Raw genomic sequence first — 25,495 nt, forward strand, 5'->3', positions numbered from 1 at the left:
TATATAGACGACCTCCTTGTTGCGTCAGACACAGAAGATGCTTGCAGGATTGACACCATTGCCTTGTTGAACCACTTGGGAGAGAATGGACACAAGGTGTCCCCCAGCAAGTTACAGTACTGCCTGCAAGAGGTGCAGTATCTGGGTCACAGAATAGAGAAGGGAAAGAGAAAGGTGTCGCCTGACAAGATTGAGACTATCATGAGAATGACTGTGCCCTTGACTCAAAGAGAGGTTAGGATGTTCTTAGGTATGGTTGGCTACTGCCGACAGTGGATTGCTAACTTTTCCCTGAAGGCGAAACCATTGCAGAAACTGACGCACAAGGACGTGAGTGATCCGGTACCATGGGACACAGATTGTATGATGGCCTTTCTCGAGCTGAGAGAGAACTTGTGTCGCGCTCCGGCTCTGGGAATGCCTGATTACACCAAATCATTTGCAGTGAGAGAGAGGGGTGTGCTTTGGCAATCCTAGTGCAGGATCATGGAGGAGTCTGTAGACCAGTTGCTTACTTCTCGGCTACTTTAGATCCAGTAGCCGCAGCGTTGCCCGGATGTCTCAGATCCGTTGCTGCAACAGGTGTCAGCATTGAAAGGTGTGAAAGCATTGTGATGGGATATCCTCTGACAGTGCATGTACCTCATTCTGTGGAATTGTTGATGACCAGGACCAAGACGCAGCACTTGACCAACAACAGGCTCACACGCTATGAGCAGGTTATACTTGCTGCGGAAAATGTGACTCTCAGGAGGTGCTCTGTCTTGAACCCTGCTACTTTGTTGCCATTACCAAATGATATAGAAGATGATTGGGAAGACCATGATAGCCTTGACGTGACTGAACTATGCACCAAACCTAGACCGGATATTGTTGATGAGCCATTGACAGACCCTGATGAAATTTACTTCGTGGATGGCTCATGTGTAAGAGACAATACTGGTCAGTTGAGAGCAGCGTTTGCTGTCTGTACTATTTCTGGAATAATTGAAGCAGCCTGCCTGGAAGGAGTACACTCTGCGCAGGTGGCTGAGATAATTGCGTTGACGCGTGCCTGTTTGACAGCCAACGGGATTCGGATCACCATATTCACTGACAGCCAATATGGGTTTGGGGTGGTTCACGACTTCGGTCAATTGCGGTCTCAAAGGGGCTATATGACATTATCGGGCTCCCCAATCAGGAATGGCGAATTTATCAGGTTATTGCTGGAGGCCCTGCAAGGTCCTGCAGAGATAGCTGTGGTAAAATGTACAGCCCATACCAAAGGTACGGATTTTGTGACAATGGGGAATCGTTATGCTGATGAAGTTGCACGATACTGTGCGGAGCAGGGATACTCCTTTACCGAACAAACTATTGAGGGGCCAAGGGAAAGAACCGAACTAAGCATGATGCTTGAGGTGGCAGACACATGGGAGGAGTTGAGAGACATGCAGGGACAAGCGTCATATTATGAAAGAAGGGTGTGGGAATCGGCTGGCTGTGTCAAGGGAGAGTTGGATATGTGGGTTTCGGCTGATGGACGAGCTGTGTTGCCAAATGTGCTGGTGAGTGCAATGGCACGATAGATACATGGTCCTGTGCATCTGGGAAGGGATGCGATGGTGCGTGTGTTCAGACAAACGTGGTACAATCCAAAATTTAGACAGGCTGCGGAAGCAGTATGTCAGAGATGTGTAACCAGTCAACAGCTGAATGTTGGGAAAAGAACACCTGTTACATTGAGTCACATTGGGAGGTCCGGCGGACCTTTCTATAGGATGCAGATAGATTTCATTGAGATGCCAAGGTGCAATCGCCTCAGGTATGTCTTAGTGATTGTGTGTGTGTTCTCTAGATGGGTTGAGGCATATCCCACTCGTAGGTGCGATACACTCACAGTAGCGAAACTATTGTTGAGGGAATTGGTGCCACGATTCGGGGTTCCGACCTCTTTGGAATCGGACAGAGGAAAGCACTTTAATAGCGATGTTGTGAAGATGCTCTGCTCTGCCTTGAACATAGACCAGAGACTCCATTGTAGCTACCGTTCAGAGGCTTCTGGCATAGTGGAGCAAATAAACGGAACCCTTAAAGCCCGAATGGCAAAAGTGTGCTCATCCACATCCCTGAAGTGGCCAGACGCATTGCCGTTGGTACTAATGAGTATGAGTAGTACCCCAGACAGGAGGACAGGGCTTTCACCTCATGAAGTGCTGATGGGGAGGGCTATGAGGCTGCCATCTATTCCTACAACTGCTTTGCTGAATATCACAGATGACCTGATCCTTGATTACTGCAGGGGACTTTCTGACTTCATACGTTCTGTGTCTCTTCAGGTGCAGGCTGCTGAAATCCCGGCTTCTAGCGACCTTTGTCACGACCTGTGCCCTGGTGACTGGGTCCTGGTGCGGAAGCACGTGCGGAAGAGCTCCCTGGATGTACGTTGGAGAGGCCCTTTTCAATTGATTCTAGTCACTACTACTGCTGTGAAGTGTGGCAGATTGCCAAATTGGGTCCATGCTTCGCACACCCGACGAGTCCCAGCACCCGTGGAGGGAACAGCTCCTCTCATAGATGAAAATAATAACGAAGAAGAGGATTCATCAGAGGGGGCAAGTCAAGCTGTGGGGGTGCCTGTGGAAGTTGGGGACTCCCGTGATCAGGCAGGAAACGGCCAAGACGAAAGTGACACGGAATCTGCCTCAGAAGGAGGAAGTGGCGGAGAAGGTGATCTGAGTACAGAGGAGGTTGACAGTGGAGACGAACAGGGTGTGCAAACGAGAAACAGAAGGGCAAGAAGTGCAGAGGATCATTGGCCCGAGAGACGGAGGTGAATGAATGTGAGATTGGCTTCTGAAATAAATCTTGCCCCTGTGTCCGAAGAATCAGATCCGGAAGAGGGAGAACAAGGAGCGGAGCAAAGGGGTCCGAGAAGGTCAAGGAGGGTGAGAGTACCTTGCCGAAGATACGCCACTCCAGAGTGGACCTACCCTTTCACAAATGCCAGGAGTACTGAGGTCCGGGAGGGTGAGGTCAGTGGCGGTGACCAGTACGATCCCAAATGTTAAGCTGGAAGTGATACTGTTAGTACCTGGACTTGAAATTGAAGGCGTACTAACACTCACTATTCCCAATCCCCCTTACCTAAGCAAGATACGTGATTTACTTCTGGATAGACTGATCTTTCCTACATTTGGTCCAGATATACCAGCTTATGACGCAGTTGTGCTCCGCATGGAACTTTTAGACTATGTGCTGCAGGCAATCGGATCAAGTATCATCATTGATTACTAAAGACTTGAAAAGACTTGAAAAGACTTTGTAAATAGCTGTTTAACTTAACCTAGAGCCGAGTGGAAGAAGAACAAATGTAGGGACTGTCCACAGAGGACGGAGAAGGGTTAGGGCTGTCTATTGTAGAAGCAAAAGAAGAACTGAAAACGGGGATTTCTGCTTTCCGAGGTGGTTTGAGAGACTCAAATAACAAAGAAAGAGACTTTTGGGTACTTTCCGAGAACGAATTACTTTGTGCTGAGACCATGGCGCCTGGAAACCCGAATCGTAGAGCCAAGTGCATAGTAGGCACTCTGGTAGGAGGAGTGATACTCCTTATAGCTATAGTAGTTTTAGTTTCCTATTTTGCACCACACGAACAGTTAGCGAAGACTGAGGGGACACTGACACCTACCACATCTAGCCAGAAAGAAGACAGAGAGCGAAGAGAGAAGGCTTTGCTAGCTGCAGAAAGTCGCAGGCTACATACAGATCTGTCTAAGGGAAACTTTGGACAGAATGCATATGCAAAGCTATTGTATGAATACATTGATGCGATGGATGCGAAGGACTGTTATGTGTGTATGCAATTGCCAGCTTCAGTAGATGAGGGTATTAGATACCATCACCTTCCCTTGACATATGGAATTTCATGTAGTTTGCTGATTAGTATACTTTATGGGCGAAATCATTTTGAATATTTCTTTTCGAATTATGATGCTGTGTTACCAGAAGTCCCGAATTACAAGCATTTGAACAAGTGGGATTATTATAAATCAGAGGACAGACTTGGATATTTTCATTCCCACCCAGGAGCTAGACACACCGTATGCACACCGGCACAACTTGACCTGCTCATTATCTGAAACGGAGAAGAAGTTCATTGAACAGGTGGAAGATAGGTACACGAAGCAAAAACAGTTGAGAGATTCAGGGCAAGGCAAGGTAGATTGGACGGAGGAAGAGAAGCAGCATAAGTCTAGAGGGAGTTATGGTCCAATAGCTCTAGATGAAGTGCAGAAAGGGAAGTTGTGTCTTCACAGACCACAGACGTATTATGAAAATGTGTAAGTGGGTCATACTACGTGTGAACACACCTTCACATTGGAATACTACACCAAAGATTTCCTGAAGAGCGTGGTGCAAGTGATTCCTACTGTATATTTTGTTTGTGGAAGGAATGCGTATGTGAGGTTGCCAGAGAAGTGGTATGGAACTTGCTATCTAGCAATTATCTTTCCCAAGATTTATCATACAGAAGATTTTGCACTCTTAGAGGGAGGGCCTCAAAGGAGGGGAAAGCGAGGGGAAAGTGCTGGAGCAATTGTGGGAGATGTGTTTGGAGCAGCGATACCTATGTTGGGTGTCATTTTGAATGACATAAAGATACGGCGGTTGGCAACTGTAGTGGATGAATTGTCAATGAATACAGCCAAGTCATTAGTGCTGGTTGAGGGTGAGATGTTGTCGATTAGGACAATGGTTTAACAGAACCGTCTTGCCCTAGACGTCATTCTAGCAAAAGAGGGCGGGGTCTGTAAACGTTTGAAGGTCCAAGAATGTTGCACTTATATACCAGACAATTCTAAAGATATGTAGAAATATATAAGCAACATTACTGCAATCCATTATGAAATTGAGGACTTGACACAAGAGAATGCGTGGGAGACGGTTGGCAAAGGATTTGAGAAAGTTGGAAACTGGTTTGCCAATTTGGGGAAGAGTTTCCTTGGGTTTGTACTGAAACCCCTTATCATAGCAGTGGCATGTGTGATTGGATTGTGGGGTTTGGTAAGATTGTACAAGTGGTACAAGTCCAATAGATTGGCGAGATCAATGAGAGAGCAAGAGATGCGAATGGAGAGGCTGCAGGACAGTCAATACCGCAGCTTGAGAGCGTTGGAAATGCTCAAGCGAGGGAAAATGGCCACGAGCACGGTTTAGAGCGGTTCTTACCCTGAGGATGATGTAAGGTGGTGATGACACGGGTCATCAAAGGGGGGAACTGAGAGAGCGCCATTTACAGTGAAATTTGTAGGGGTGCATCATATGTACAAGTAGTCAGCACCCGCATATATAGAGGACTTTAATCATGCTTAGATGTAATGTGGGATGGAGAACTAGAGGAACTGGTATTAGAAATCTGAAGAGCCACGGTTATGAATTACATCCACACTTGCTGTATAACCTAGAAATGTCGTTAAAATGAAATCTTTCACTTATAAGAAGTGCGTTTAAATGAGCACTATTGTGCATTTAGATCTGCTTAGTGAAGTTAACTGTGCCTTTTATATTTGACAATTAGCTTAAAGTAGAAAATGTATTTGCTGGTAAGGTTGGAGGCCTAGTGAAACAAGGGATTGCTAATGTAAACTGTTGGGCCTTTAAATCAAGCTGAGGCCTAGTTCATAGAATTGGTGCAGGCCTGTTGAAAGTTTTGCTTAGCGTATAGATGTGGAAATGTTTTATAAAAGAGGCTTTTAGAAGATGTTGCAACATTATTAGACTGTAAGGCTATTTGCGTATATTCCTTTGCAGGTGCATCACCAAGTAGATAATAGAGTAGAAGGGCCCATTGTGTATGAGAGTTAGAAATGCTAGACTCAGACATGGAGGAGTAGATCAGGAATTTGAAGAAGCAACTAGAAGCGATGAAGAGTCTGGGACCCAAGGATGTCTGCATGGACAAAGATGGAAGAGAGCCATACTGGAAAGTTTCGAAGTTAACACCTCCGAGAGGGGCGTACCTGAAGGCGTGTCATTCACATTGTGGGGTTTCGTATTAGGGACAGCACCCCGAGGGTGGAGGCAGAGGAGATGGGCTGAGGAGCTAGAGAGAGCAGTCGGATGGCAAGGAGCTTAGCTAGGATTGAGAATTACACCTGATTCAAGAGAACGTGAGTGAACTTCTTTGGAAGTCACCACGGCTGACACCTTTTGCTAGGATGGACTGTTGTTAAGTAGGGATGTCACCTAGTATAGAGTAGGGACAGACTAATTTGAACTTATGTCTATTATCCCAATGAGTACTAGAACCCAGGTTATAGCTATTTTGTTCAGTCTGATGATTCTGGAATTGATTCTTGTATTATTCATCAGTCGCTTGAGACTTTTCCGTAGAATTATGTTTGTATTAGTCCCAGTGTATCTTTTGAACCTCTTGCTGAGGTGTTTGTACCTGCAGTTATTTTTGGTTATGTAATAAACTTTCAAACTTAGTTTTTGGTCAGTGGTTCTTGGGGGAAGCTATTGGGATTTCTAAAATTCGTTTATTTTCCATATGAAAGGAATGCCTAATTCACTCTATGACAGGTAAAAAGGTCTAGTCGACCTGTGACGGGATTCTGGAGAATGGTAAGCAGACTCTAGAGGTAAAATCCCGCCTTTCCACAACTTCGGCTGATATTAGCATAGAGGGTGTTGAAAATGTATTCAAGGAAATCGGATAGTGCTTAGGTGTTAAGGTAATGACGTTTATTTTCCTTGCAATCTGATTTGCTGAAGAAATTATAAATTTTCTTACACCATGGTAAATGTGCAGAAACGAATTTTCTATGCAAGAATTTTGTGTAAAAACAGACCTTGATTTTGGGGGTGAGCCAGAAGATTTTTATACTTTCCAGTATTACTAGGGATGCTGTCCTATTATGTACTCATTTTGCTGTCCATTAAGACTTAGAATATTGTCTGATATTTGCATACTCTGCATTACTTTGCATGTGTGAGCCTACATGGCATTTACTCTGTATCACTCATTTTGAATTTTTGTAGTCAAACCTTTTAACTTTTCATTTATCTAAAACTCAGTTATTGTGTTGGGTCCTTTACCTAATAATTTGTGTTACTCTGATGATTTGATGTTCGGGGAGGTGCCAGAAGGTGGGGACATATTGCCTCATGAACTTGAGGTTTAACACTGTCTCTGATTCAGTTTACAGTGGGAGAAATTATTTAGGCCAATTTTGAAGGGGGTTCTACATTTTTGGGGTACCATTTTGCTCCCACACAGTCATTCCCCTAGGAGTCTAGGACCCCCAACTGGCTTCACAGAGTTGAGGCACTAAACTAGCTCTTCACTTGTAAAAATCCTCCCATTTTCACTTATCAACGCTGTAATGGCACAACAGGAGTTGTGGTCTCAGTATCACAATAATAAGTTTAGCAAAGTCGACCTGAACTCTCCGGAAACTCTATTGTAACATATGTTTGTGGTTATACTCATGTGACAATCTTAAGACTTTATGGCCCATATATACAAAGCTTTCCGTTTGCATTTATTAGATAGCGACTCCATAGGAATCTCTATTTAAGAAATGCTAAAGGATATGTACTAAATTTGCGACTCGCTAATAGCGATTCCTACAAAGTAGGAAGCGCTTTTAGGGGCCCGATGTAGGTAATTCTTATTTACCACTTCTTAAATACCGAATTTTACCGATTCGGTATTTAAGAAGTGGTAAATATGAAGGGGGGAGATGTAGGTATTTCCAGATGTGTAAATACCGAATCTTTAAGATTCGGTATTTACCGAATCTGGAAATACCGAATCGGTATTTCCTATTGATTCCTATGGGCTGTGAATACCGAATCTGTAATTACAGAATCGGTAAATACCGATTTTAGCAAGGGTGCAGGGGGTGTCACTTTGACACCCTCTGGCACCCCAAAAATAGGCATGTGCGCCATGTGGCACACAGACATGCCCTAAGGGCATGTCTGCCTGTCACATGGCTAGGTGTGCATGCACACATGTGCATGCACACCTGAATTCGGTATTTTAACACCCAATTGGATTGGGTGTTAAAATACCGAATTTGTAGGGCCTTTGGGACTCTGAAGAGTCCCACCTACATCTGAGATTTACCAAATCGGTAAAAATACCGATTCGGTATTTTACAGAGTCGGTAAATTTACCGAATCGGTAAATTTACCGATTCTGTAAAATTGTGCTCCTACATGCCAAATCTGTTATACCGGTCGGTAACGGCCGAAAATACCGATTTTTGGCCGTTACCGACCGACCTACATCTGGCCCTTAGTGATTCGCAAATAGGAAATGCCATTGCATACACGCCTATGTGCAAAATAGGAAATGGTTTGCATTTCCTAAATTAAGATTTCCTAATGGGAAATTGCAATTTAAGAAATGCAAAGCCAAGGGGGCATTCGGCCCCCTTGGAAGCAGCTCGAATTTCTTAGTGCACATGAATCTGCACTTATGCCCTAGGGTCATATGTGTGTTTCATGCCACGTTAAAAAATATTTTTTAAATGCATTTTTTAACTTTGCACATGGATACTATCAACTTCAAGTTGATGATAATACCATTGCCTAAATGTCCGATTCACATTTAGGAAATCCTATGCACACGTGCTTTAGGAATTGCAAATAGGTAATTCATATTTGCAGTTCCTAAATCACGGTCACAATTTGCGATTTCTAGCAGGTAGAAATTGCAAATTGCGACTGGTTTTGGCCCTTTGTACATCTGAAAAGGCCATTTAGCATTTCTTAATGGGCCGAAATAGTGATTCAACCCGTTAAGAAATGCTAAATGGGTTCATACATATCGGCCAGTATTCTCAAATCAAGTGTCCGCTTTGACTAACCTGAAACGTAATACTTATTTCATTTGTCTGTTCATTTGATGCCTGATGGGTAAAGACATCATGGGTGCACATATAATATGGCACTTGAAGAATGGTCGTGATTCACAAAAATACGAAAAGAAGGGAAATTTGGGACATTTGGGAAAGGGGTAGTGTAAGACATTATTTAACTCCAGAGAATTCCCCCGTCCCTCACCACAAAAAATTATGTCAATAAATATGAGAAAAGAAGTGGGCAGTCGGACAAGCTTTTTCTTACAGTAAGCCATGTTGAAGTTAAATAAAATTAAGGCTCGCAGTTTTCTCTTTCATACTGAGTTTTACAGAAAAATACATGTAGAAAACTATCCCCTAGATTCATCAAAGTCCCCTTTTGCGAGTCTGTAATAGCGATTATTAAGGAATCGCTATTACAGACTCTCAAAACGGGATTCATGTAACAATCGCAATTTTCATTGCGATTCCTACAGCTTCCTTATTTGCGAGTAACTCCCCATTAATTTGCGATTAGCAATTTGCTAATCGCAAATAAGGATGCGATTTCAAGGGTGCCAGGGGTGTCCGAAGGACACCCTGTAGCACCCCTGAAATGGAAATGTAGCCTGATGTTGCGCACACACATGTCCAAAGGACATGTGTGTGTGTAACATACCACTTAGAAAAATGCACTAAAGTGCATTTTTCTAAGTTTTCGTTATTTACCACGAAGTCAGACTTGGTGGTAAATAGCGGCCAGAAATTGCGAATTCGCAATTTGTAAAAGTTTCATGAATTGCATTTAAGGAATCTCAAATAGAGATTCCTAAAATGCTATTCCTCGCTAAAATGCGATTTCTGTATTAGCGATTTTTGCATTTGGGATGATGAATCCCAAATGCAAAAAGTGCGCTCGCAAAGGGCCAGATTCTCAGAATCAGGCCCTTTGCGAGCGCAATTTTCAATTATGAATCTAGCTGTATGTGTTTTCTGTCAGTATTTATTTTTAAAAGTGGAAAAATATAGAACATTGTTGGCATATATCTGTATATAATGCTAATATTTATAAGTGGGTGTACTGTTTTGTTATATTTGGCTGTCTAATTTACGAAAATGTGACAGGCATTATTTTAGGAATCTATTTATCCTCACAACACAAAATAAAAATGGATAAATACCAAAAAGATCACCCTAAAATAAATATGGATAAATACAAAATAAATGTCAGGAAAAAAATCCTATAAAACCAGGAGCCCTAATGTTGAGTCTATTTATCCCTGTTTCTTCTGACTGTTGTTCACATTTTCAAAATTTCCTAGGCCTTTAGTACTAGAGTTATTCTATGTTTGTCGTGAGTTGGTAGTCATTGCACAGTTTTTGTTTGAGTGAGATAACCAATGGAGTCTGAGTATAACAACCAGCATGGCATCACTGGAGTCTCTGACAGTCTGGATGGTGTTTTAAGGGTCCTTTCACTAGATGTCCTGTAGATGTTCACTGGTGGACATCTTCAGCCTTGGTCTGTGCCTTGGAAAGAAAAAAAGCCATAGCTTTATGGCCAGAAAGTTCACATCTGTAAATGTTTTCTAGGCTAAAATGTATTTTAATGAATGAATGAAAGTGGCAAGAGTCCAGCTCCAATATGGGTTTGTACCATGTTCAAAGATGTTGCCACTATTTAATCAGGTCAAATAGATGGCTTTGTTCTCGAGCTGAGGAAAAATAATTAGTGTGAATTGGGATTGGCTATATATTCCAGCACCAGTGACCAGACAGGAGAAAACCACTCCTTATATGGAGTCCCTACCTCCCTCAAACCGAGCATATTGACTGGTTTCTGCTAGTACTTTTCGCAGTGGAAGGCCATGGTATAAATCTGCATATATGTAGGTTGACAACCTCCCATCATGTCTTTACAGGCACTGTTTCCAGTCATGAGCATGTGAGTGGCAGCCTAATGCATTCTTGGTGATGTAGTCTTGATGTATTTCCCATTGAACTGATTAGACTAAAGCACCTTATACCACTGATTTGTAGGTGACTAGTTCAACTGGAGAGGTTGTCCTTGATGACATGGAATTAGGTAGTCACCCGATAAGAGTGGAATCCCGATAGAGAAAAGCAGAAGGCTTTCTCCCTTCTCAAAAAGCACTCCTCCTTCTTGATTTCGGGGGGTGTGCGAACTGCTTAGTTTTACATGGGTACAGTGCAGAAGTGGTTACACCTCTGCACTGGGTTACAGCAAAAATAAATCACAACAAGAGGGGACCAACAACGCATAAAAGTCCAGCATATGTGCTTCAAGGTAAATATAATCAATTAAGGGTATGCAGTTCCTTGTAATCACTTTTTTAACCACTTTTTTAACTGGACAAGCATACTCACCGATAAAATTGATTTTCATAGAATTTGTTAGTCTATTATAAGTCACTCCGTATTATACACCTACGCCTATTTTCATCAATTGTACACCTTGCGCCCTTCACTTCACATACGGCACTGAGACAAAAACTCTCTGATAAAGAGCCCCCTTGAAGGTGCCCATTGGGCATTGCAGTGCCGGACCAACGAAAAGCAAGCCCTATAATGGTGTGTAAGGGCCCGTCGTTCCAAAAGGAACTATCCCCCTACCTTTTGTTCGAACATGTCTGACCTGATACCCTGAAACCCAATTTACCAAATACAGTATATTGGGTTTAGCGTGAGAAAACTGTGCAAGGAACGAGTAATTGTTTAATTTCTTTTTCCTTTTTCGACTTTGCATGTGTGCTGCACTGTGCAGCTCGCATAAAATGTGGGAAAAGCTTTCCCTTGTGCCTAGGCATAGTATTTTGAACAAGAAGGGTACCCTTCCTGTACAAAACCTGTGCTAGACTCACACACACACACACCAACGCTATGGCGCTAAAGTAATGTGTGGCACATGGCAGCTGTAATCAGTGCCGGCGTAAGGGAAAGGGGAGGAGAGAGCCATATCTTTGTAAATATGGCGCTCTCCTGCTCCTTCCCTGTCACGTAACGCAGCGCAGCCTCGCAGGAGGCTGCGCTGCATTACGTGGAGATTTGGTAATTCTCCCCCCAAATCTCCACATCCTCATAAACAATGAATGGTGATCTTGTGCTCATGTAAACTGCTCCAGTATTTCAGGTTGAGTACGCACTATATAAAAACTGGAGATAAATGCACACATTTTTGAAAACAAAGCCTTAACATACGAAAGATAAATAATACCTATTTACTGGCTGATTATACTAAGTGAAACCAAAAATCTGGATAAATTACAGCTTCACTGCTTAAATTATGTGATCTTAGCTAAATATTTCATTTCACCAAAACTATTTTTCTTTCCATTATTACGTATTAAAGCCCTTTCAGTGTGGGTTCAGAATACCAGTTATACACAAACCTATTGTGTTGGTTTACTAGACTACAGTGTTGTTCTATAAAAATGTGGGCCACTTCTAGGGTTTACATGACAATTGTCCTGCCTCTTAGTTCACTGATGGTTCATGTTTAAAAACTATCACTTCTAATAACGTACTTCTCAGTGCTATGTGACATTAATTTCAAAGCTTCTACATGTTAAGAAAATACACTTTTTCAGAATTTCGACTTTATCATATTTCACGACATGCATATTTTACACAGCAAATATTTTCTCGGCTCGTGCATAGGCACTAACCCCCAGATTCATCATGCTCCTGTTTTGTAAGTCCTTAATAGCGATTTTTAAGGAATCGCTATTAAAGACTCGCAAAAGGGGATGCATGTGGAAATCGCAAAATTTGCTGCGTTTTCTTGCGATAAGCAATTAGCGAATCGCAAATAAGGAAGCGATTTCAAGGGTGCCAGGGTGTCCAAAGGACACCCTGTAGCACCCCTGAAATGGTGACTTACACTGGTTTTGCGCACACATATGTCTAAAGGACATGTGTGTGTGTAACATACAACTTAGAAAAATGCACTAAAGTGCATTTTTCTAAGTTTTCGCTATTTACCACAAAGTCAGACTTCGCGGTAAATAGCGGCCCCAGATTGCGAATTCGCAATTCTAAAATGGTTCATGAATTGCATTTAAGGAATCTCAAATTGAGATTCCTTAAATGCAATTATTAGCAATTTAGCGATTTCAAAATTTGCGATTTTTGCATTTGGGATGATGAATCCCAAATACAAAAAAAGCGCTCGCAAAGGGCCAGATTCTTACAGCCTGATTCATCATTCTCCCGTTTTGCGAGCCCCTAATAGCGATTCATAACGAATTGCTATTAAGGACTTGCAAAACGGGATTCATGTAGGAATTGCAATAAATATTGCGATTCCTACATGTTCCTTATTTGCGATTAGCTAATTGCTAATCGCTAATAAGGAATAACTCCCCATGCATTCCTATGGGCCTACAGGCCCATAGGAATGCATGGGGAGTTATTCCTTATTTGCGATTTGCGATTAGCTAATCGCAAATAAGGATGCGATTTCAAGGGTGCAGGGGTGTCCAAAGGACACCCTGTACCACCCCTGAAATGATTCTGAGAGCAATTTAGCTTGATGAATCAGGCGGTTAGAATCTGGCCCTTTGCGATCCGATTTAGGCTTCATGAATCTGGCTGTAAGACCCGAGCCAGACCCTAGGCCCGGCTGTGGCTCGCGCTTCCTCATACAGCCTGATTCATCAAGGTACCGTTTTGCGAGTCTCTAATAGAGATTCATAAGGAATCGCTATTAGAGACTCGCAAAACGGTATTCATGTAGGAATTGCTAAATAAATAGCGATTCCTACACATTCCTTATTTGCGAGTAGGAAAGGCCCATAGGAATGAATGGGGAGTATTCCTTATTTGCGAGTAGCAATTTGCTACTCGCAAATAAGATAGCGATTTAAAGGGTGCCAGGGGTGTCCAAAGGACACCCTGTAGCACCCCTTAAATGCAAATTGGAACAGGTGTTGCGCACACACATGTCCAAAGGACATGTGTGTGTGCAACATGCAACTTAGAAAAATGCTTTTAAAAGCATTTTTCTAAGTTTTTGCTATTTACCGAGAGGTCTGACCTCTCGGTAAATAGCGGCCCGAAATTGCGAATTAGCAATTTAAAATTGGTTGATGAATTGCATTTCAGGAATCTCTAATAGAGATTCCTTAAATGCAATTCCTCGCACAATAGCGAATTCTGTAATAGCGATTATTGCATTTGGGATGATGAATCCCAAATGCAATAATTGCGCTCGCAAAGGGCCAGATTCTCAGAATCTGGCCCTTTGCGAGCCGATTTTCGTTTCATGAATCAGGCTAATAATTCGTTGGCTCGACCCACGCTACCAACTATCAGAACTAAAGAATGGAAGAGAAAAAGAAACAAAAAGAAGAAAAAATTAAAGGAATATGAGAGAAAGAAGAAGGCAAAGCAAATCAAAGCAATAAACCACAATTGGATAGCTTTTGGGGCCACTTGTTCTGCAAACGGGATATATAGTTCAAAGTGCGTGTGGTGGTGGGGGGGGGACTTCATTTTTTTTACTACTCCCTGACTTCAGGGGTAACCTTTATGACAGTGACGCGCTGTACTTGACGTTGACAGCTGAGTGAAGCAGCTGGCTGTGCGGTGTGCCCGTTGGTGGGTGTGCGGAATGCATGGCGCTTGGAGGATATTCAGTGTGCGGCGCGCGCATCACACCTCCCCAATGCATCCCCATTCAATTCAGAAATCCCTGATGCGGGATACGGACAGATGCCTCGTACAGAGAAATGCAATTAGCCTTTAATGTTTGACAGCGGCAGGGAAGCACGCCTTGTCTGCCATCAATAATTATGTCTCTGTGAATTTTGCTTTTATTATTTTCTAAACTCTTTAGCTTCTTCTTTTGCACCGTGTGTATTTATGTTTTTTAGTCCGACTGTGCACAGTGCCCACTCAAACGTGTGAAGCGATCTGTTTCTTATGTCACATCTTAGCTTGTTTATTTTCAGTCACTATTTCTCCCTCCAGATTTATCCCTTTATTTGTGAGGAACGTGGGTTTTGATTCATCTGAAAGCAAAAACATATTGACGCGAGGCTTTTTAATGTATATTGCTTTCCTGTTGCGTTTGAGCTCTTGGCATGACATGGGGTAGTATCATGACGCACGCTCTCAAATCTCAGGCATGTATTAAATATGACGAGGCATAATTTAGGATGGTGCGCCATCTCGTGCACATGTCTGCAAATGACAATACACGTTATTTTTCTGAATACCGCTTCCTGCCATTTTCTTCACTGACACGGAGTGTGGAGGTCACAGTGTGTTGGATAGCAGAGGACATCATTAGCTTGCAAACTTTAAAGCTTAAATACACCCTGCGCGCTGCTATTCAGCATGAAGTCAGAGGGTGCACCGCGTCGCCAACTATCAAGCAAATGCTCGGGAAATCACAATGAATTGTTGCCGAAAAGGACCCCGCAAAATTACATCGACATATTTCCTTTCCAAAATTTGGACAAATTGACCGCATATTTATATGAATTGATGTTAAATTTCGCCTTAATAGGCATGAAAATACATCAAATTAATATTAACTTTTCCTCAAATGATGATGGAGTGCTTATGTTTACTAAACATCACATATTTGTACTTTGACAGTTACGGGGGGGGGGGGGGGGCTCCTCCATTAAGGCGGAGGAGCGTCGCCTCACTGAGCCTAAAAAGAAGAAGAAAATTATAATAATGCAACGTTAATAAACTTACATTATTGTTTAAAAATTCTGTAACGAGCCAGCCAGGTTGGGGAGGGACTGGGCTTGCTTGTCACAGCATTGGAGAGAGAGGGAGGAGGTGTGGTTGCTGCTGCACCTTATGTGAGCATGGCGGTTTGGCCAGCCACCTTGGGTCGGTCAAACCGTCATGCGCACTTTGCTTGTTCTCCACCGGCTGTATTGTACAGCCTGGGTGGAGAACATGCACAGCCTCCCAGTTCCCATCTGAGCGCCGAACCACGGCTCTCATACCAATCACGACTCTGCCTTACTCCCATTTCCTGTCTGAGTGCCGAACCACAGCTCTCAGACCAATCAGATGCCGCTGTAAGGCATTGCCGTGATTGGCTACAGGAGTTTGGGAGCCTAGGTGTTTCCTGTTCCTCTGTCGGAGGAGAGGCGGCGTGTGTCGACCGGCGATGACCGGGTAAGTAATTTTTTTTTCTAAACTCCACTCCTCCCCGCCACTGTTACCTACCAGCCGCCGCTGGATATATATATCGTCCAGGTACATAGATGTGGAGGTAAGACCAGGGCTTTAAGTGGGATTAAAAAACTGGGGGGTCTCTCAAAGGGGCTTGGCAGTGTAATTAGGGGCGTGGCTTTAAAACACTTATGCTAAAAATGTGTGTTTAGCATAGTGTGCCGCCCGACTTGTATTTTGCTGTTTCTGCCATTGCATCCAGGTATGTGATACAACAAGTAACATCGTACCTACAACAAGTAAGGACTATTGGCTTTGTCAATTGTTATTAGTTGCATGAGATAAATAAGCTGCAACCATGGCTTGTTACATATAATATTGAAAACGCTTCCAATTAAAGCCCTGGTGAACCTACCACAATGTTACTGCTCTTGCATTTCAGAAAAAGAAGGGAAATCCAGTAAGAAAACAAGCATTTACAATGCAACGGTCTCGCCTTTGCAAAAGTTAGAGCTATTGGCATTGTAATGACAACTTTTCTATTTATGTGTTGGTTTTGAAATCAGATAAATAAATGTCATTGTCATTTACAGTGCCAATAGCTTAATCTCTCGTAAATGTCAGACCTATTGCATTTGCACCCACACACACACACACACAGAGCCACACACACACACACACATGAATGTGGTGGTGGTGGATGTGGTGGCGGTGGATGTGGTGAATGTGGTGATGGTGGATGTGCTGGTGATGGTGGATGTGCTGGTGATGGTGGATGTGCTGGTGATGGTGGATGTGCTGGTGATGGTGGATGTGCTGGTGATGGTGGATGTGGTGGTGGATGTTGTGGTGGTGGATGTGGTGGCGGTGGATGTGGTGGTGGCTGTGCTGGATGTGGTGGTGGCTGTGCTGGATGTGGTGTATGTGCTGGATGTGGTGGTGGTGCTGGATGTGGTGGTGGTGGTGGATGTGGTTGTGGTGGATGTGAAGGTGGTGGATGTGGTTATGGTGGATGTGAAGGTGGTGTATGTGGTGGATTTGGTGGTGGATGTGGTGGTGGAGGTGGATGTGCTGGATGTGGAGGTGGATGTTGTGGTGGTGGATTTGGTAGTGGTGGATGTGCTGAATGTGGTGGATGTGCTGGATGTGGTGTTGGTGGATGTGGTGGTGGGGGTGTATGTGGTGGTGGTGGTGGATGTGGTGGTGGATGTTCATTTTGATTACTTTTTGTAAAATGGGCTCGAAGAGGTGGAATGTCCAGTAATGTCGCCTTGCGGTAAATAGAGCCTGTAAAATAGCTGCACCTCTAGCAGCCAGCGAGCTGTCGTATTTTTAGTTAATAAATATTGCCTCCAATGTCTCACCTCCCAGCCTGATGCACAATAGGGCTGGTCTCCCCCACCCCAAGCACATTAGTGTAAGAGCAGAGAGAAAGTTATCTGTGCATGTTCAATATGAAGTAGCAAGCTGTACGTATACAAACAGTTACAGTAATCGATACTTGCGCATACGCAAAGCATGAGCAATCAGTGCGGTGAAACGGAGGTTCAACAAGCACATTTAATAGCTCAGTCAGTAAATGCATCACATAGAAAAATGACACACTGTGCTTGTAAATAACGAGCTTTTGCCGTTTGAACATGTCTGTGCATATTGTATTAGCTGTACACGAATGCATGGACTGTACAATTAAGGTACTCGGCTGTGGCTAGTACCCTATACTTGAATGCATGGCCCATTAGCAGTTCGTACACATGCATTCTATACATGCACTTTTCCATCAGTCTGTGCATGCGCTGTTTACACGGGTAGGTGGTGCGAGGCAAGTGTACATGCTAAAGGTGCTGTAATAAACCCTAAATGTCGGTCTCATCGTGACAGAGTGCAGTTGCCCTTGGTAATCAGTGCAGCCAGGCAGATGCCAGAGAGCCGCACAACGCGGCTCCGGGACAAAGGCTGTGGCCTCGGGAAGCACAACGAGTGAGTGAGGGGCTCTAAACTCGCCCGAAAGTTCCTGCGAGTGCTGTAAGGTGACACAACAGGCGCGGGAAGGGGCTTCCGCAGACATCTCCCTGTTGCGCCCTTAAGTCTAAACATAGCAGCACCCCACTCCCCGGCCCGTAAACCAGACTCACCGGCAGCGAGCAGCAGCAGGCCGCAGCTCCCCAGCAGCAGCAGCGGGAGGCCCGGCTCCATGGCCGCCTCAGGCCGGTGGCTCCATCAGGCTCCGCAAAGCTCTCTGGCTTTTCTTAGCGCAGTTCCCGGGACACGGGGCAGACTTTTGTGCTGGCGAAATCGTCCCATGGAAATGATATCTCGCGAGAGTAGAAAAGGCGTTTTAGGTCGAGACAAGAAGACTTCCGGCGTTTATCTTTTGCGTTTATGTTTTTCGTAGCAAAATAAAGTGTGACGTTTGCTAGAATAGTGAGTCCGTTCACCATCGCGTATTATGTTTTTTTGGGGCAGTTTTATATACCGCAACCTCGACCCGAAGGTAACGGTGCGCTTTACGCGAGCAACAGTTATATTACACAAGGAAATATTTATTTTCTTGTAAGCACGGGGACATTATGTGATGTGTTAGATCCTTGCAGGCGCTGCCCGGGTGAGGAGCGAAGAAGCCCTTCCCGCCCGGCGTCGACGACACTTCCGTTTCCAGGCAACGGCCCCACAGGCACCAATCCCAGCGCGGCTCCTCGTCTGACGTCAGAGGAGCTGCGCTCGGGATTTGTGAGGCGCCCGAAGGCTGCGGCGGTGTTTACGGGGAGGCAACTTTTAATTTCCCTACAATGCCGCTGTGGGAGGCGGCGGTGATTTCAGACCGCGCACCTTCTAGCACAGTGCCTTCCCATGCGTAAGGGGAGAGGAGCCCGGTGAGTGGGGTTGAGGGTGGGGGTGTACGCGCGTGTGTCTGTTTGAGTGTGTCTGTGCGTGCGTGCGTGTGTCTGTTTAAGGGGGGGTGCGTGTGTGTATGCAGCGTGTGTCTGTTTAAGGGGGGGTGCGTGTGTGTATGCAGTGTATGTGCGCATGCGTGAGTGTGGCTTTGTTTGCGAATGGGAAAATGAGGCACGGCGACATGCGCGCTCACGAGGTAGAATCTCCGGCAGGAGACGCTTGTGACAGTCTGCAGTCCACATTCCCCCGAAAGTGATTACATAAGTTGTCTCGCCCTAGACAGCAAAAGCTTACGCTTTTGCTTTCGTCTAGGCGAGACCTAATGACTCTTTAAAAGGATTTCCCTTCCCCCACAACCCTCACCTGGCATGACGTCATGCCGTAACTTTTCCACTAGTGAGAAGTGAGCAGTGTGAGCAGCGCACATCGATGTGCCTGCTCTCTCGTAACGGGTCTCTATCGGGCTGTTTTGCGCCCTGGCTCTTTGTTCCGGACTGGAGTGACAGCAAACTGCTGTCACTGCAGTCCGGAAAAAAACAGACCGGCTGTGCCAGCGCACAAAACAGAGCCCGATAGAGACCCGTTTCGAGGCCCCTTTTTAAAAAACTGCCGGTGCTCAGACCCCTGAAGACCCGGCCCACTTAAAGCCCTGGGTAAGACTATTAAATCTATACTTGCATATCTCCACTTACTTTCACTGTGTTTTTGTTTGCCATATTCAGTTCTCAATATTTGCGCCCCAGGATATTTTGGACTTGACATTTTGCGATACAATCTTTACTAGTCAGAGCTAAGCACCAAACCATCTCAATTAGATTTACACTTCATCATACAGTTTGTACAATTTTTAAGAATATGGTGTGCATCAGTCTGCGTTTGATTCCAAGTAATCTATGCTCTTTTGTAGTGATGTAGTAGATGCAAGTGTAGCGGAGCGGTTATACCAATAAACATTTCAAGAAGGCCAGCAGTATTACTGTTCACTAACATTAAGATTCATAGTGTGACGACATGCCCTCAGTGACATGGCCATTGGGTCTTGACACTGAATAGTGTTGGTAGGAAAGTAGGATCTGCTTTCATTGTTACCACCAGTTTTTGTTGGTGTCATTATGTTTTTCTGACTAGTCTGACTGGGATCCTCCTAACCAGGACCCCAGTCTCTATGCTTCTTCCCTAAATTGTACCATGGTGAATACTTAGGTACACCCCAGACTGGCTACTTGTGTACCCTTTTAAGTCCCTAGTATATGGTACTAAGTTACCCAGGGCATAGGTACACCAGAGGTCCCCCATGGGCTGAAGCATGTATTATGCCACCCATGGGTGACCACTCAAATTGTGGCTACAGGCCTGCAATGGCAGCCTGTGTAAGCTGGTGCTAGCATCACTTACAACAGATATAAGTTTTCTTATATCTGAGGTCACTGCACTTAAAACCTATAAGTCTCCTCTAAGGCAGGCCTTTCAATCCTGAAGGCAGGGTGTTTGGTTATAAGTGGGAGGGTGTCTCTGTGTGAGCAGGACACCCCTACAATCCTCGGAGTCCATTCTCCCGGGTTGTAAGTGCATCAGCCATTACAATACATGGAGCGGCCATGCGTCATTACGCGATGGCTAGCTCTAAACTGGCTGTAATGAACCCTAGCAAGTTTGGTATCAAACATGTTGGAATCATACCCCAACACCGTAGATGGTGTTGGGTATGATTCCATGCACTGTAGGGCCCCTCTGTGAAGCCCTCAGTGCTCCTGGTACCAGTCTTCTAGACCTGGACAGCAAATTATGGCTGCTGCCAACCAGAGACACAATTTTACCCTCCTGCTGCTGAGCCACGCTTGAGCAGGGGAAAGCAGGACAATAAGTTTCCTGTCACAGGGAGGTGTGACCACACCCAGACAGGACTTATTATATTGGGCCAAGTTGAGGGTGCTTGCCAGCGCCACTAGACTGCTTTGAAGGGCACATTTGGTGCCCTCTTTGCATACTCCAGTTGGAGCCAGTTCAGGGAGCCGTTGGCTCCCACTCTGGCGTGAAACTGGACAAAGGACATGGGAGTATTCTCCCCACTGTCCAGCCCCTCCTGTGGGAGGGACCCCTGAATCGTCACAAACCTTTCTTTAGAGATCTTTTTTTTAATAAAAAAATGTTTTATTTTCAAAGCAAATCAAAATGAAGTGTGGTCACACCCAGGGCAGAGCATCAGTACAAGTTATACATATCAGGAATACACACGAATTAAAAATCTGCAGAATCGGTATCTATCATGAGTCTGAGTCCATTTCTTATAGTACCGTGATCATCAATCAATTAGCTCGTCAACAGTCATAATCATGGGGGGCTCACATATGTTTCCCCTATATTCATTCCATTTGGACCACACAGCTACCCACTTCCTCTGGCACCCCCTAGCCACATACACCGTCTTTTCCTGAACCATGCACCAGTCCATATCTTTCTGCCACGCCCGAGTGTTGGTGGTGTGGTGGCCCCCCACATCCTTGCAATGTTCCTCTTTGCTATCGCCAGGCCTAGTGTGGCCCACAGTTTGCCTTTCGCTAGGAGGTCTGAGGGTTCCCAAATGTTAAGGAGGAACCTCTTCGCCTCAGGTCGCAATTCCACCCCCCACACTGCCCTCATACAGTTAAGCGACCGTGTCCAATATGCATGTACCTCCCGGCATTCCCACAATATGTGCAGAAAGGTTCCCGCCTCCCCACACCCCCTTCGACAGAGCCCTTCGTCGCTGCGCCCCATCAAGACTAGCCTGGTGCCAGAGATGTATACTCTGTGCAGGATCTTCAACTGGATCAATCGCAATTTAGCTGATATTGCTATTTCCTTGGGGATGCTAGCGCCTCGAGCCATTCTTCGTCGTCAATCTCAAATCCGTCTGCCTCCCACTACTCTCTAAGGGCTAGTAGTGGATCCGGGGTATGATTAGTGAGCTTTTTGTATGTGAACGATATGGCCTTCTCCTGGAGGTGGCCATCCAGTAGTCTATCTTCTAGTGGTGAGGACTCCGGGAGTTGCGTCTCAGGAGGAATATTGGCCTGTAGTGCATGTCAGACCTGCATGTAACGGAAGTGTTCCTTCCGGGCTAAATCATATGTGTGCTGAAGGGTATCAAATGGCAATACTCCCTCTGGGCCCCATAAATCCTTGATACGAGATTTGCCTATGAGATCACAGTTTCTAAATCCTTTCGTGCAGCTAAGAGTGCCTACCTTCTCTGAAGCCCACAGTGGGGTTGCCTGGGTAAGTCGGCCAGCCCATCCCAGTTTCTTGTGGACTATATGACACAGCTGGACGGAGTGTTTGGTTGGTCCCGTTAGTCGGTACCTTCCCGGTCTGGAGTAGAGAGCCGCTTGGAAGTTTCCTCCCAGAAGAAGCCATTTGTCCATCTCGTACCCTGGTTCATTCCCTGCACAATATGTACCCTGATTAATGGCTGACAGATGCGCCGCCCAATAATATTTCCGGATATCTGGGAGTGCTGTCCCCCCATCAAACCAGCTCAACGTGAGCTTCTGGAGGGAGATACGAGGCACACCAGTCCAGAGAAGGTCTCTCTGGGTTGCCTCAATAGAGGCGAAATACTTTTGTGGGACTAGGTCTGGGTGGTTTTGAAGGGCATATAGGAATTTCTTTAGAGTTCTTAAGGCCTTACCTGTAGGTGGTTCCTTAGATTCATCCTGGGACAAGATTCAGATCCGAAACCGCTTTATCTTCAACCGTCCGGACACTTTGGACTTTGTAGGACTTTACTTTGGGAACCAAGACTGCAACTGGGAAGACTTTTGCTGCTCCTGGTCTCCTCGTCCTGCCAGTCTTCTGCGTCATGTTTGCCTGTGCTCCATACAGGTTCTTCTATAGTCCTGTAGACATCCAAGACACCCAAAGGAATCTCCCTTGGAGTGATGGAGTCACCCACCGCTGGTCTACTGATCTGCTGGTCTGCTGTTCCTGAGTTCCGACAGCAATACAGGTGGTGGTTCAGCAAGTCCCTTCAGGCCTGCACTGGCTTTGTAGCAAGTTTGAAACCATTATCCCTCGTCAGAACTGCCGTAGCAGTACCCCTGAGCCACACATCCACTTGCCGTTGTCAAGGCTTGTTGACTCTCTTCTCCAGAGATCTTTGAGCTACAAGAAGCTCCAGCATCTCTTGATACCAAGATCTCTGTCCTCACCACATCCTCTGTACCGTGGGCCTGCATCATTGGTGAGCTGCTCGAGGTCCTCTTACGGCTGCTGCCCCTTCAGCCCGTGGGTCCTCTCGAGGGTCTTCTTCGGCTCCAGTGGGCTCTCCAGTTGACTCGGGCCAATTCTGACTTACCCTCACTTGGTGAATCTCTTGGACCTTGCTGGTCCTGACACTGCACCTTTTTCGTCTACCATGTTTGTTGGAGCTGCCAAGGCTTGCTGGTGCTCCAGCTGGACACCGACCCCCTGCCTCTTGACATCTCACATGGAACAGCTTCTGGTCTTCCACAGCATAGCCTTGTCCGGAGAGCTACAGCACCAAGGTCACCATCAACTCCCCTGCATCTTCCGACATCGGTGGGCATGCATCTTCGTGCCTCCTGGTCCCTCCTGAGTAGCATAGACTCTGTCCCCTCAGCTTGCAGGTACCTCATATCCTGAATCCATCCTTGAGTTCCCCCAGACACTTTCAGCTTCTTCAGCAGCGGCATCTTTACTGAAGTCGTCCATTGTAGTCTAAGGTGGTTCCCGACGTCACTTCGCACCTATGCACCCGACTTCCCTGGTGTAGATATCCTGGTTCCCGGGGTATCCCGGGTGGTGTGACTCTCCAACCTTTCATCTTCCATGGGGTTTCTTCAGGGTACTCTGAGAAAGGTCCATCTTCCTGAAAACGGCAACCACAGCTTCCCCATTGACTTGTGTTGATCACACGGTCGTGTTCCCACGCTGCACACGGCCTCTGTGGTGTTCCTATGTACTTAGCTTGGTGCTTCCTGGGGTCCCCAACACTTTTACATCTTCTCAGTCCAGTCTCGACTTAGTTCGTGGTTCGCTCTCCACTTTATTAGTATATGGTTTGGTCTCCCCATGGACACTACTGTGTATTTGTACTACTTACCTGTTCTTGTGATTATATCTCCGGGGAGGAGATATTCCAATGTGTTAGTGAGTGTTTATAATAAATACATATTTTTATAACTACACTGTGCGGCTCTTTTTCACTTAACCTACACTATATGATTAGTACTGGTAAAACAAGCTGCCTTACACTCTTTCTGGACTAAGCCTGAAGGCTGCTCTCCACAGCTACCACTTAGAGAGCTTTCTAAGGTTGTCTAAGACCACTAAAATCACCATAACGGTTGTCTGGATTAATGCAGGGTGTTATACTTACATAAGTGTGCACCATATACTAAGCAAGCTTCCTACAGTGTTCCTCAGAAAAGGTTGCCGTATTATAATGCAGTGCACTAATGACTGTCCACGGCATCATAACCTGCAACCTCACTTATTCAACTATCTGAACACAAGGCATTGTACTGGGCACCACCACAGCCTGCACAACCAACATGAATGGCCACTAATGCTGCTATCCTCTGTGCTTGTCTTTCTGGTTTTCTGAAGCAGATTAATGCTAATTGACTAAGCACATTCAACTGTATACCTTAATATTATTTATTGTTATTGCCATAGTGTAGAATGAGCCACCATTGGCACATACTCCCCTTTGGCATATTGCTGACTGGTTCAATTTCTGTACATTTCATTAGGTTATTCATTGTTAGAATTCTGTTGTTTGTACAGCGGTTGGTAATACTTATCTCTAGTTTGGAACATACAGCAACACTTTTAAATATTAATGTGGCTGTGTACTTGAGTGTCAACATATATTACAGCACACCATGTTGTAATGAGAGCACGCTTTAGTCAATTTTTTACCATCTAATTTTGATAGTACTTTTCAACAAAGACCTTGGGCCTAATTTAGAGATTGGCAGAAAGGGTACTCTATTTCTAACGCAATGGGGTACCCTGCCCGCAAAACCCTCGCTCTGCCCCCCTCAATTATAGACGGCAGACCTTCAGAATTCTATTTTGAGGGCCCCTGTTGGCTCTGTTGATGGAATACTTTCTCCAACGGTCTGATGGAGTTGTGAGATTACATCATTTGCCCTATTTAGGGTGGACAGTTTAATGTCTTTTTTTTCTGGCCTTCACTGCCAGTAAAAACCTGGTGGCAAGAGAGAGGAAAAGAACAATAATGACCCCCATGCCCTTGGATTTACCTCCAGGGTGAGGGGGTTCTTAGTTTTTAATTTTATTATACAGCCATTAAAACTGACATCGGCCGTGCACCAACATTTTTGTAAACTGAAAGGACTCACCATGATGGCGATTCCTTTCAATGTATAGAGCTGACCGGAGGGCCTATGGTCATCTCTAAAGATACTATACGGAGTACCCTTAGGATGAGCCAGGTAATGTCCTCCTCGATCCCAATGTACACTACCCCATATGCCAAACTTTAAATCAGGCCTCCTTCCAGATAATAATGCAACCTGCTACAGTGGAGTGTTGATTTTTCTTAACATACTTGTTTGCTCTTTCCAAAA

General features: G+C 45.0%; 1 pseudogene; it reads right to left on the bottom strand.

The window, feature by feature from the left end:
- Nucleotides 1-23,590, bottom strand: part of LOC144752815 (uncharacterized) — a 36,109-nt pseudogene extending 12,519 nt beyond the window's left edge.
- Nucleotides 23,591-25,495: the final 1,905 nt, after the last annotated feature.

Source organism: Lissotriton helveticus, chromosome 5_1 (assembly GCF_964261635.1).
Source record: "Lissotriton helveticus chromosome 5_1, aLisHel1.1, whole genome shotgun sequence".
Lineage (NCBI taxonomy): Eukaryota > Metazoa > Chordata > Amphibia > Caudata > Salamandridae > Lissotriton > Lissotriton helveticus.